The sequence below is a fragment of the Eublepharis macularius genome, chromosome 15 (genome assembly GCF_028583425.1).
Source record: "Eublepharis macularius isolate TG4126 chromosome 15, MPM_Emac_v1.0, whole genome shotgun sequence".
Classification (NCBI taxonomy): domain Eukaryota; kingdom Metazoa; phylum Chordata; class Lepidosauria; order Squamata; family Eublepharidae; genus Eublepharis; species Eublepharis macularius.
Genome location: NC_072804.1, coordinates 42,255,492 through 42,269,270, shown reverse-complemented (window position 1 = coordinate 42,269,270; position 13,779 = coordinate 42,255,492). Strand labels below are relative to the sequence as shown.

General features: G+C 44.9%; 1 protein-coding gene across 1 annotated transcript in view; it reads left to right on the top strand.

Annotated features, from left to right (window-relative positions):
- The window catches only part of SDC3 (syndecan 3), a 102,399-nt gene that overhangs the window by 54,173 nt on the left and 34,447 nt on the right, over positions 1-13,779 (top strand). The window lies entirely within an intron of this gene.

The window sequence follows — 13,779 nt, the reverse complement described above, 5'->3', positions numbered from 1 at the left end:
TCATGGCCCCTCCTTGCAAATATTGAAATAATATTTGCAAAATTTTAATAACGTTAGCAAAAGAAAGCAAATGCCCCCTGGGTACGAGCCTGGACCAAGTACAGGCACTGAGGTTTTCCCATGATGCATATTCCACATTTAGCCCATCTAACGTGTTTGATTTGCAGCCCAACAGCCCTGACAATGACAGATAAACAAACTGTGGAGCAGAACATTTTCCACAGAAAAATATAGCACTGCAGTTTTTTCTGGAAAATTCTTCACCCCGCTTCACCATGCCCCGTGTTTAAGGAGTCTGGGCCTTGTGGTTGGCAGGTGGTTCCACCTTGAATCAACCACCATCAGAGGAGCGAGTAAATGGCAAGCCTCCCTGATGTGTGGGTTTTATGCCAGGGATAGAAGCAGGGCTTTTTTTCAGCGGGAACGCAGTGGAACGGAGTTCCGGCATCTCTCGTGACTGGTGGCCCCACCCCCCTGATCTCCAGACAGAGATCAGTTCCCCTGGAAGAAATGGCCGTTTTGTAAGGGGGCGCGTATGTTTTTCCCTCATTTTTCTCTTGAGAGTTCCACCACCTCTTTTCCCAGAAAAAAAAAGCCCTGGATAAAAGTAAATATGACTCCTTGGTTGGTAATTGTGAAGGTGGCTCTCCATGAGCTACGGAGTGCGCACTGCTTCCATAAACTGTGGAGAATGTGCACAGCAAAGCTTAATGTGGCTGCTCCAAGGCCGAACGTTGCCTCTTGTGACGGAGCTCTTTAAAATGGAAGTGTTGCCTACGCCTAATAAATGTGATCTACATCTAGCTTCAAGGCAAGTAAGAGCCAGTAAGAGTCCTTGTCTCGGCTGTTCTCCAAGGTTTCTGGGCGATATTGCGTCAAGCAGGGTCAACACTTCAACATGGGTTGATGGCACCTCTCAAAATACCTTTCCCAGCAGACCTCAAGAGAGGGGGGAAATCTGTCCTTGGGAATCTAGGCTGCAGACCAGAAGTCAGCAGTGGCTGTGCCACAGGAGACTGCAATTGAAGAACAATTAAAGAACAATTAAAATGAAGACACAAAGAATGTTAATTTTTTTGGTGGGGAGAGGAGTGACGGCGACTGACAAGTGTGCAGCAGGTGAGTAGGGAGGATGTCACCACTGCTAAGGCTGAAGAGCAAGGTTCGAGGAGCTTTGACTCCTGAAAGCTTATACTCTTAGGGAATTTTGTTGGTCTTTCAGGTGCTGCTGGACTCGAATCTTGCTCTTCAACTTCAGATCAACATGTCTGCCCACCTGAAACAAGCACTGATGTGGCTGTAGATGAGTTCTCCTTCGAGATCTGGGAGGGGTGACTAGCAGATATCTAGTTTCTCCAGTAAACAACAACAGAGGCACTGGGATGGGAGAAAGGCACATCAGGAGGAGGTCCTACTGACCTGCTTCCGTACTCTAAATGTCTTTGCTCCAACAGGAGGTAGAAGAAGAACCAGCAATTCAACAAGGGCCAAATCCACACGCACTCACCATCCACTTATCTTGCGCAGTCATGGCAGTTGGGTTCATTCCGCTACCATGCTGTGCATAATCACATTCGCCCTCCCAGTGTGTCTTCGTGGCGCAATCAGTTCTCCACACGCCACTGAGTAAAGTGTTATAGTGGGCAGTTCCCTCCTCCGTCGTCAGCATTGACGGCGCATGTCACTTCCTTTTTTTTTTTTTAAGTTAGTTTTGCGCTATACCGATATTCCAACTTTTAAGAAACGGCAAGGCTGCCTCCCCCTCAACTTTGATTGGCCCATTTTTTGCTCATCACAGACCACTTTCTAACAATTGGCTGGTGACATGCGCATTCTCCAGGGACCGTTTCCTTTCCTGCGCAAACCGCTGCTCACTAAAGTAGGTTTTGCGGTATACCGACCTTTCTTTATTATGCAAATGAGCTATGAAAGCCCTTTGAAAAAAAGGGGGGGCGGGCAAAAACAGATTTCCGCCATTATCACGTGGTATGGAAAGGAGGCGCAATTGTGGCGCAGTGATGGCGGGGAATACGCAAAATGGGAAAGCGTGTGAGTATCTGCTTGAACAGCCGTGGTTGCAAAAAAGGCGCGGAAACAAAAAGGAAGTGTGGATTTGGCCAAGGCCAGTACAGCCTCTTAAACAAACAACCCCCCTTGCTTAGTTTTTTCTGTTTATTCCTTAGAATTTGATAGCTCTTTAAAACCCTTGCTTGTTTAAATGTGTTTTTTTGTTCTGTATCTTTTTTAAAAAATTGTGCGCATGGCATTACACACACCCACACACTCCTTCTGTTCTACCCCCTCCATTTTGTACATTTTTAATCAGGGACAGCCCCTTCTAACAGGTCCCAGTGACCTGAAATCTCACCAAGTTTGATAGCCAGGCATTTTTGAAAAGACTCCTTGTTTTGACATATGAGAAAGGCCACTTGGTAAGGAGATGAAAAAGATATGCGGGGAGGGAGAGATGAATCAAAGCATCTCTGAGCCACTTTATTGTCTGAGATATATCAGTCCTTTTATATCCATTTGGTTTATTTACTGGATTTTTATTCCACCATTCTTCTTTCATGGAGCAAACATCTGTCTACTCTTTTTTGTTCCATCCTTTGTCTAAGGAACTAAAGGCAATGTACCTGATTTTTCTCTTCTTCATTTTAGCCTTACAGTGATCCTATTAGTAAGGTTAGGCAGGGAGACGGTGACTGGCCCAAGGTCACCCAGTGAAATGAGCAAGATTTGAACCCGAGTGCCTCTAGTCCTATAATCTAACTCAGTGGATTTGCCATTTGCTTACCCTAGCTGGTAAACACTCATCCTCAGCTCTAATCCCTGTGGGAAACTTAGGGCCAAGCTACACATGACGAATGACACTTGAATGGCAAGTGTATTTCTCCCTGTTCACTTGCCCTCCACTCAATCCACTTGCCGTTCAAGTGTCATTCGTTATGTGTAGCTTGGCCCTGAGGCACACAAAAAAGGGTGGAAATGGCTTCCATAGTGATGCTGTAGGAATAGGATTAGGAAAAGTATCTATAGTGTTGTCCCAAACTGATGTCACGTCCTGTCCAGACTCCACCCTTCCCAGGTACAACCCTCAAAATCTCCTGGCGTTTGCTGAGGCAGTGCAGGCCATCTTACAACCCAGTGATCTTCAAGATAGTGCCTGCTGATGTGTTATCTGGCACCCACCTGTTCTTTCCCCAAAGGAAAAAGCCAATTTTGGCATTCCTCTCCCTCTCTAAGGTAGGAAGTGGTTCAGAAGAGCTCACCAGGCATCATTTTTGGGTCTGTTGGGATTCCACATTTGGATACATCTGCCTCCAACCACAGGAGTGGGCTTGGCTTGAAGCTCCCATTGTTTTGTGAATGAACTCAGCCTTCATGGTAGCCATTTTATGATTGGTGTCATCTCCCCCACTGGCAGCCATTTTGTTGTGGTGTCCACTGCCTGTTCTCAAAAATCCAAAAGTGCCCACAGATTCCAACAAAGTTAAGGAGTCCTGCTCTAAAGCACTGCACTGTATGGGCCCTCAAGCATTGTCCCATTTAAGCGTTTGCACACAGATTTCCATTTGGACAATGACCAGACTTGGACATCCTTATTTTCAACAAGGCTGCTTTACCCTGTGACTTCAGACCTGGCCCTGAGACCCTTTGATAACTGTCAGAAGATGTTAACGGGACATTTTTATGCAGAGGCACATATAAATCTCTCTCTTCCCCTTCTTCCAACGAAAAATTCCCCAACAGGGTACCATTCTGACTGAATGTTTGAATTGTGTCTACTTTTTGGACTTTGAGCTCATTGATCCTGACTGCCTTGAATCTAGGCCTGGTGTGATGCCAATGGCTTTTGTTGGTACCTTAAAGAAGAAGGAACTGGGACACACAGGACAGAGTAATAGATGACTTAGTGTTCTTTGCTGGTACACAATGACACTAATGTTTGGGCTGCAAATAAATCACAGGAGTCAGTGTGTGTGTGTGTGTATGTGTGCCTGCTTTCACATTTAATATCTGTCCCGCAAATCCCACCAGAGGACAGTTCTCCACTCTTAACGGGATGCATGATGGGTGGCAACGACTCTGATCATTGCTGTTCTCGTTTCATGGCTTTATCTTAACATTATGGGCTTGGAGGGGAAATGTTTGAGAAGCTTAGTGGTTGTGCAGATTCAATGGCCTGGGCTCTGTGCCATTTGGAACGTTGCCTGTCATTGAGTAATTTAGATTTCTTTCTGGAAGGAAGCCTTACGTTGTGCCAAGCTCTGTTCTCTCCCTCCTCCCAAACATCGGGTTTCGTTGGGGTGCTGCATGAGGCCTACAAGGGTAATAATTCCTGATGCAAACCTCAGAAAGCCATAGGGTTGCTATTCCCCCAGCAGAGGCAGGGGATTCCCCCGGCCCCACCCTCCACCCCCTGCCACCATTCACCTGGCTGGTGTGTGTGGGGGAAGCAGATGAACAGGCCTCCTGGGCTTGCTCCCGGGGTGGCATGACATCACTCCTGGAAGTGATGTCATTGTGCCACCCTCTAGAGTGCTCCTGGGCCCCAAACAGGCCATACTGTGCCCTTTTTGAGGCCCAAATCAACCCCACGCAAAGCACACACGTTTCCAAGCCTGCACAATGACATCATTTCCTGGAAGTGATGTCATCATGCAGGCCTGGCAGCATGTACTATGATGTCATTTCCAGATATGCTGGAAGTGGCATCATTACACTGGCAATCCCCCTTCCCTCACTCTTCAGTCTCCTGCCAGTCTTAATAGCAATCTAAGAAAACCTAAAACTCACATCTGAGTGCGATGTGGGTTGTGTGTGTGTCCTTGATGTAACCCATCTACTCCTTAATGTGTGAATCGGCCCAATGTATATGACACCATGGGAAATGGATCCATCAACGAGTAAGTCAGCTTCAAAGAGCCACAATGACCTTCTACTTCCATATTGACTGAAAATGCCTCTCTCCTTCCACATCTGTTTTTAGCACATTATGGGTAAAGACAGGCATTGTCCAAGCACTGATCTGGTGCATGGGGAAGCGTTAAAACCCGCTACCTTCTGGAGTGCCACAGCCCTTATCTGCAGCACTCTTCCGCTGTGGCCACTTCTGAGGTTGTATGATGCATCAGAGATTCAGTCACACGTCCTTTGGCCCTCATTCGGCTTCTGTTGACTGAAATTTCTAGGAAGGCTAGCTGCTGTAGGAATGCTTGCATGGAAATGGGGTTTCATGGTATCGTAAATACTGTGCCCCAGAAACCAATTCAGCAGAGAGAGCTCTCCCTTCTCCAGAACTCCTGTTCATTGTTTTTGAAAGAAATTTCTCTTCACTGTTTTTTTTTTCTCTTTAAAAAAGCTTTAAATATTCTCTCAGCTGTGTTTTTCTCCCATTGCAAAAGGTTGTGTTTGCCATGGGAGAATGCTAATGTCCTTTCTCTCAGTTTCACCCTTTGAAGGGAACTGTGCGTTTTAAAAGAAAGACAACTTTGTTGTCAAATGGAAAATGTTCCAATTTAACCCACTCTCTCTTTCTCTCTCTCCCCCTTGGCAGGCCTTACTATTCTTCAATTCTGAGGGGGGGGGGAGTTCCTACTGGCTAATTAGACTTCCTTCTATTGGGTTTTTGGGAGGGGGGTTGGGGAGGGGGAGGCATTTTTTTCACTCTGATTTTGTATAGTAGTTTTAACTTGAGCAGTTGAGAGTCAGTGTGTTTATTGTTAGTGGTCGGAGCGTCAAAACACATGAAGCTGCTTTATACCAAATCAGACCATTGGTCCCTCAAGGTCAGTATTGTCTACTCAGACTGGAAGTGGCTCTTCGGTGTCTCAGGCAGAGGCCTTTCCCGTCACCTACTGCCCGGTCCTTTAAAAGGAGATGTCAGGGATTGAACTGTGGGACTTCCTGTATGCCAAGCAAAGGCTCTTCCACTGAGTCATGGCCTCTCCCTAGGACTATGGTCTGTGAGACCCAAGTTCGAATCCCCACTCTGTCATGGAGACTTGCTGGGTGAATTTGGCCAGTCGCTCTCGGCATACCCTACCTCATAGGGTGGTTTCGAGGATAAAATGGAGGAGAGGAGCATGACGTCATAAGCTACTTTGGGTCCCATTGTGGAGAAGGACAGGGTATGAGAAAAAGAGAAAGAAGGAAGGAAGGAAGGAAGGAAGGAAGGAAGGAAGGAAGGAAGGAAGGAAGGAAGGAAGGAAGGAAGGAAGGAAGGAAGGAAGCTGAGAATTCAGGGAAACTGATGCATGTATTGGTAATACAGTAAATTGATGCAACACTGTACAGTGGCCAGTACAGGGTTACAGTGGTAGCTGTGTTGCCTCCGTGCTGTTGGCAGCGGCAACAGCAACAGGGAAACTACACATAGCTGCTCCCATGTGGATGATGTTCAGATCCGGATTTCACATCCTGCTTTGCCTCAGCAAGGTCAGTCTCCCCGCCCTCTCTCTCTGGACCGGCATTTGTGAAGCCAAGAAGCATGCAAAGGTGGTGCCGTGTCATAAGCCAGGCTTAACCTCCAAGTTTGGAAATGATGCAAAATCGGAGTTGAGGAGCAGCCTGTGGCTCAGTGGCAGGCCACCTGTTTTGCATGCTGAAGGTTCCATGTTCAGTCCCCGTCGACTCCAGTTAAAATGATCAGATGGTAGGTGAAGAGAGAGACCACCACCTGAGACCCTAAATTTTATTTATTCATTTATTTATTTGATTTGATTTGTATTCCGCACTCCCTGCATCAGCAGGCAGAGTTGCTGCTAGTCAGAATAGACAGTACTGACCTTGATAGGCCAAGGCAACTATATGTGTTCAAGTCTCACTTGGTTAGTAAACCAACGTCAAACCCTGTTTCAGATCCTAATTTTAGAGCCTAGCTGGTAGAGTGGCCCACACTGCAGCAATCACATTTAAAATCACAGCTTAATCCCTGTTCTTTTGTAGCATTATTTGGTAGAATGTTTAATAGCTCAAACCTGAGCTTGAAAGTCTTCTGCATCTCTTCATGTATATTTATCCAGTATTTTCACACTATCTTACATGACCACCACATATGATGAAATGTTGCATCTGTGCATTGGCATTTCCAACACTGTCCACTGTAATCCTTACTGATTCTCACAATGTCTTTGGGAGTAGTATACCATCTTAAAAACATCTCATTACATGGTGACAGCAGCAAGAATGCTATATGCAGCAAAATGGAAAACAGATATATGCCCTGATGTGTTTAAAGTGGATAGATAAGATCTATGAATATGCATCAATGGCCAAATTAACTACTTATGTACATAATAGACCAATAGCTGAATTTGGGGGGAAATGGAAGGATTTGTTTGACTACTTAGGCTAAAATTAAGATTAATTAAGGTAACGATGTATAGATAAGATAATTCACAAGGAAATGATGAACAAAAATAGTTGATAGCAAAGTTTGGGTATAAGTAAAAAGAGAGGGAAGGAGAGTTATTACACAATTAAGTTGTGTTGTTATATATTCTGATTGTATCTTTCTATTAGATAGCACCGAGTCATTACTGGCTTATGGGGGGATGTCGCATCACGACATTTTCTTGGCAGACTTTTTATGGGGTGGTTTGCCATTGCATTCCCCAGTCATCTACACTTTACCGCCAGGAACCTGGGTACTCATTTTACCGACCTTGGAAGGATGGAAGGCTGAGTCAACCTTGAGCCGGCTACCTGAACCTGGCTTCTGCCAGGATTGAACTCAGGTCGCGAGCAGAGCTTGGACTGCAGTACTGCAGCTTACCACTCTGCATTAGTTTAATCTAATTTCAGATGTAGTACTTGTATAAGTTTTTATGCACTTTCTCCTGTTGTATCTTTCCTTTTTAAATAAAATTTCTATATCAATGAAATTTTAAAAAATCACAGGTTAATGAAAGCATGGTCTTCCACAAGGATTGGAACAAGTCCATGTGTGCCCTTGCTAGACAGGAAATATAGATTTGGTTTCCACACTTTGGGAATTATGGTGGACGCTTTTGCAAGAGTTTGCTGCCTTTAACCAGGAAGATGGCATCCAGGGCTTTGGGTAGCTTTGTGCAGTTTAGGTGCTCTTTTTCTCTGTGCACTGAGCAGAGAGAAATGCACTGCCGTGAGTTACCCCCACTATGGTCACGTTTGTTGCAGCAGAAACATGTTTTACTGTATGTTTGCATGAGCAGTGGTCCACATGTTCTACCTTAGCATGACTTATTGGTGGTGGCCCCCAGTCTAAGAAAAGCTATGGACAAATCTTCCACTTAAAAAAAGACTTTTATGTTGTTCAGGACCACAGTTAATTAGGGAATGCGGCACCCGTGGCAGGAGAAGGCTTAACTCTTTCCCACCGGCAAATATTTGCAATCCAATTTACTCACCTGACACTACAGTTTTAACCTCTTGGGAAAAAATACCCAGGTACCATCTCCTGTATCTGTATAGGTTCTCCAGTGGAGCAAGTGACACTCCAGAGAAATGGATATAGGTTGTAAGAATAAGCAAGGGAGAGTTAACTTCCTCATATAATTTAGGACTAGACAGAATGAAGCTGGCTTTTTTTCCTCCCTGGGGTGATAATTTTAAATGGGCCATTTCTCCCCCAAAATACGGGTCAAATATTGTCAAAGAAAGGTGATGTATCTAAAGCAGAAATTTAATAGTTCAGAGAGAAAGAGGCATATGCTAATTGCAACCCCCTTCCCAGTTAGTGGAACTGCTAAAAAAAAGTTCAATTTTGCATGGTTGCAATCAGTCATGTATAGCAAAGAGCCTTTTGGTTAATAGGGTTATGCAAATAATAAATGGATGAACAGTATTTAAGAGGCAAAACCTGCATCCTGGAGAAGGGTGTCTAAATTGTACCAAAACATTGCTAGAATGTCACAAGAAACTAGGGGTCTACAACCTATGGCTTATCCATTGCACTACATAGGCCTGTTGGGTTGTATTAGGGTTGCCAGCTCCAAGTTAGGAAATTCCTGGAGATCTGGGGGGGTGAAACCTGGAGAAACCTGGAGAAAGTGCGGTTTGGGGAGGGAAAAGACTTTGGTATGGCGTAATTCCATAGAGTCCACCCCCCAAAGTAGCCATTTTCTCCAGGTGAACTGATCTCTGTGGCCTGGAGACCAGTTTTAATTCCGGGAGATCTCCAGCCATTACTTGGAGGCTGGCAACCCTAGGTTGTATGTATGTCTTTATTTAAATTATATTTTGTAAACCTCTTTGAGCAGCCTGAGTAGGAGAAAAGCAGATTGCGTGTGTGTCTGTACATATGTTGGGGCAGACAAAGAACGTTCCAAGCTGCCTGGCTGGATTATTCTGTTGGAGTCTGTTACAAGGTAAACGGTGTGATCCGAGTTTTGACTGTTAGGTATAAAAATGTTGCCTTTTCAAACTTTTCTAGCAATCAAGAACATATGACGGTATATGTGAACATGTGAAGATACATATGGAGATACAAGTTTGGCTTTCTAAGAGGTCTGGAGGGATATATATTGTTTTGGAGCATGTCCTTTGTTCCCTCTTTTAAAGGAGAGATTTAAAAATGACTGCCTCGAAAGTAATGTTTTTAGTGATCAGGAAGACTTGAGAGCTATTTCTATACCAAATTTCATTTCTCTCTCTCACACTAACGACTGATTTTAAGGTAACACATTTCCCCATCCCTTTTCAGTTTTCAGATTTTTCTATATAATTAAGAGTCCATCTGATGAAGAGAGCTGTAGTTCTCAAAAGCTTATGCTACAATAAAGTTGTTTAGTCTTAAAGGTGCTACTGGACTCTTTACTATTTTGCTACTACAGGCGAACACAGCTAACTCCTCCAGACAGGGCTTTTTTTCAGTGGGAACACAGTGGAACGGAGTTCCGGCACCTCTTGAAAATGGTCACATGGCCAGTGGCCCCACCCCCTGATCTCCAGACAGAGGGGAGTTGAGATTGCTCTCTGCGCCACTACAGCATGGAGGGCAATCTAAACTCCCCTCTGTCTGGAGATCAGGGGGCGGGGCCACTGGCCATGTGACCATTTTCACCGAGGGCAATTTAAACTTTTAAAAACTCCTCCCTTGTTCCAGCTGACCCAAAGTGACATCATTGTGTGGTCCTGAGTTCCACCACTGAGTTCCACCACCTCTTTTCCCAGAAAAAAAGCCCTGCCTCCAGATTTTTCTAGTTAATCTGTATGCCTTAAACAATGGAGGTACCAAATTTTAGAGCTAAATTATGAAGAAGTACCACAGTAATTTCGACACCCACATGAGGTGACTTCTTGAGGGCTGCCATCTTCCATAGGAACTACGGTTTTCCAAACAGTTTAATTGCCAGCCATTCTGCAAGAGGGAGTACAAAGAGCAGTAACGCTAACCAGCATTAAGGAACCCTTCCATTTTGTTAGGCGTTCGAGACCTTTTTGTTTTAGCTGGAAGGTGCCTAAGAAACGTATAAAATAAATAAAAATAATTGGGTGAGTAAGACCGGAACATCTTTATATACTATACTAGTAAATTCAGTTTGCATTCAGCAGGCATAAATATTTTATCATCTTGAACCGTAAATAACATGACCATCTAGTGCGTGCTTTGGCAGTATAATATGGAAAAGTAATTTTTTAATCTCTGCTTGGAAGAGACGAGTCATTCCAACAGGCCTAGTATTACTCATACTTACATTAAGAAATGGATCTCAGTATTTCTTTGTCTGGAACCTTTGATTTAATTTAACTGAAATGTGGTGAAAGCCATGGTACACTGTCCCCTCGCTTCACAGGCACTTTCTGTGTACAGCGTTAGCAGCGTACGGTGGCGGAAGCATCCTCTTCTGACGGACAAGGGACCCAATTGTGCGAGGCCAAACAGACTCTGCTGTGGGCCTCGTATTGCTGGCCAAGAGCACAAACATCTTCCCAGAGATCAATGCCTGCCCAGTTCAGTGTTTGCCCTTGCAATTTGCTAACAGTCACGACATCAGCTAATTGTCGACACAAAGCCTCAATGCCAGATTTGTCTGCTCCAAATTGGAAAGAAATGCGGGAATCAGCAACACGCCACTGTTGACGTCAGGAAGTTTCGCTTTAATCAAAATTGAGTGCCTGTGGATCCACTTTGTGCATTAATTTAAATCCGTTGAGATGTCGTTGGAGCTGACTTCTACACAAGAGATGGGTCATGTATAGGTTAGACCTGGGATCAGCCTGATCTTACTGTTGGACAACACCAAAATGGTGCGTACACATTGGGTTGGATCCAACCAGTTTTTCCACTGATGGAAAAGGGAAGGAGGGGTCCATTTGGACTACCCAAAAGACTACGCTGGGCAGCATGGGACCTGCATAGATAAAGGCGAAGTGGTGAACAAGACTATCAAAAGAAACGGAACTGAGCAAGACTGAGTGAAGAAGCTGGCGGGATCCAACCTATTCTTTTTTCATGGAATATGTGTTTCAGGTCCCATGAATATACATAGGCTAGTGTGATGCAGTGGGTAGAGAGTTGCACTGGGAGCTGGAAGACCTGAGTTCAAATCCCCAAGGGGCATGATGCTCAACTGAGTGACTTCCCCTTTCTCTCAGCTTACACTACCTCACAGAGTTGTTTTTGAGGATAGGATGGGGGAATGGATAACCTGCTTCAGATGCATGAGCGTGTTTAGAGTTCTGTACTAGAGCCCAGAAGATCCAGGTTCACATCATTCTGCTGTGAAGCTTTGCTCTGTGACCTTGGGCCAGTCACTTTTGTTCAGTATAAACTGCTGGATTGTTTTGGGGATAAAACACAGAAGGGAGCAGGGGTCATTTCGTAGAAAAAGAGCAGGAAGAACTCATTAGCATAACTCATTAGCATATGCCATGCCACTTGCCATCCCTGGAAGTGTGTCATTAGTATAACTGATTTGCATATGCCACACCCCCTGACATCACCTATTCTGGCTATTTTGGACCCAATCCTGGCCATTTAGGGCCAAAATTGGGCCCAAAATGGCAAAAGGGGCTGAAAATGGCTGAAAAGGGGCCCAAAATGGCCAGGATCAGGCCACTGATGAGCGGGAGAGTGATCCACCACCCGTCAGAGGCCCAATCCCCAATCCAGGCTGAAACCGTCCCAAAATGGCAGGGCCACCTGACATGTGAGTGACCTCTTTGGGGAACTTCCGGAACTGCGTTCCTGTGCGTTCCCCCTCAAAATTAGCCCTGGGCCATCATCACACGGACTTCTATTTAGCGCGAAAATTGCGCAATTTCCCGGCAAACACCCACCTTATTCCAACATTGATGCGATTTTCTCTCTTCTGCTTTGTGCTTGATAGTCGCGATATTTTGCACCTCAGTGTGAATGCCTCATGTCGATGTTTTTCGCCTCGCCACGCCATAGGCATTTTTTTCTCTCCTCAATCCCAGAATCCATTTCTCCCATGACTCCCCCCCTTTTTTTTGTAATAATGTCCCTATATCGCTATAACGACATCACACAATGAAAATTTTCTGCTGAAGAAAACAAGTAAAAATGACTGAATTGCCATTAGAGAAATTTTTATTTTAACCCAAAACCACACCTCACTAAAAATGGCCGTGTTCAGTCATTTTCCATTTTTTGTTTAAACATTACGGTCGGGCTACCGGCATGTTTATCTAATGTTATTCCGTTATAGCGGAATTAAACGCCAATTTTTTTTTAAAAAAGGGGGAGGAGCTGCTTCTGCGCCCATTAGAGAGAACAGAACAGAGCACTTAGGTGTGGACAGCTGGGAGCACGAAGAAACGCGAGGTGACCCAAAGAAAAGTTACTGTGCCGATATCAGCGATGACACTATATGCTGTAAATTTAACGGAACAGATGCCCGTGTGACGACAGCCCTGGAAGGGAGAACCAGGTACCTCACCTGGAGGTCCTTGGAGAAAGGGCGAGATAAAAATGTATGAGATAAATATTTGGCTGTGGTCGAACATTTTTAAGCAATAGGCAGTCAGTTGATAATATGTGCTTGCGAATCAGTTGATTGGCATCCCAATTGTTCTTTGTCTAGAAATACCGGAGAGACTGTCAGTGCGGGAAAAGATCTTACTTTGCACTTCGTTATGTTCAAAGCTATTCAAATGCTGCTTATGTATTCAAAAGTACTCGCTGCTAGTCCAGTGTTCCATACAAATCAGCGAGGAGGGGGCGAAGAGCTTGTATATTTGTAAGCTGTGCTCAGTTTGGAAGGATAGGCGGCAAGGGGATTTTTTTTTTGAACAAAACACCTAGATCCTCAGGGAAATGAATTGCTTGTGGCAATCCTGCATTCTGGTGTCAGAGCAGAGAAGAAATCTCAGCGCTGGTCTGATGCAATTTGTTACCAACCTTCAGGCTTCCTCATTTGTCATTCCTTGCTGGGCTTTGAGGCTGGGGGGACAGAGGTTGGCTTCTTCACATCCCTTCCCTGGAGAGGGAACAGAGCAAGTTTGGAAATAATGTGGAGTTAACAGCATGCGGCTAGCATTTTTATCATCTCCCCCCCCCCCCCGCCTTGCTGGGTAGAAATTCCATCCATCTAAATTTCTATCTAACTTTTTCTCCAAGAAGTTCAAGGGTAGTGTTTGGGTACCAGCCGCCGTGTTCTCCTCCCAGCTGTCCTGTGATGTGGCTTAAGCAGTGGACAAGAGTCTACTTTGAATGCAGAAGGTCCCAAGTTCTATCCCCAGTACAGAACTTGGTGGGGTATCAGTGCCCAAATCAGGGTTTTCCAGTGTGGTGCTATGGGCGCTATCATGCTCACAGATGCCTTTCCT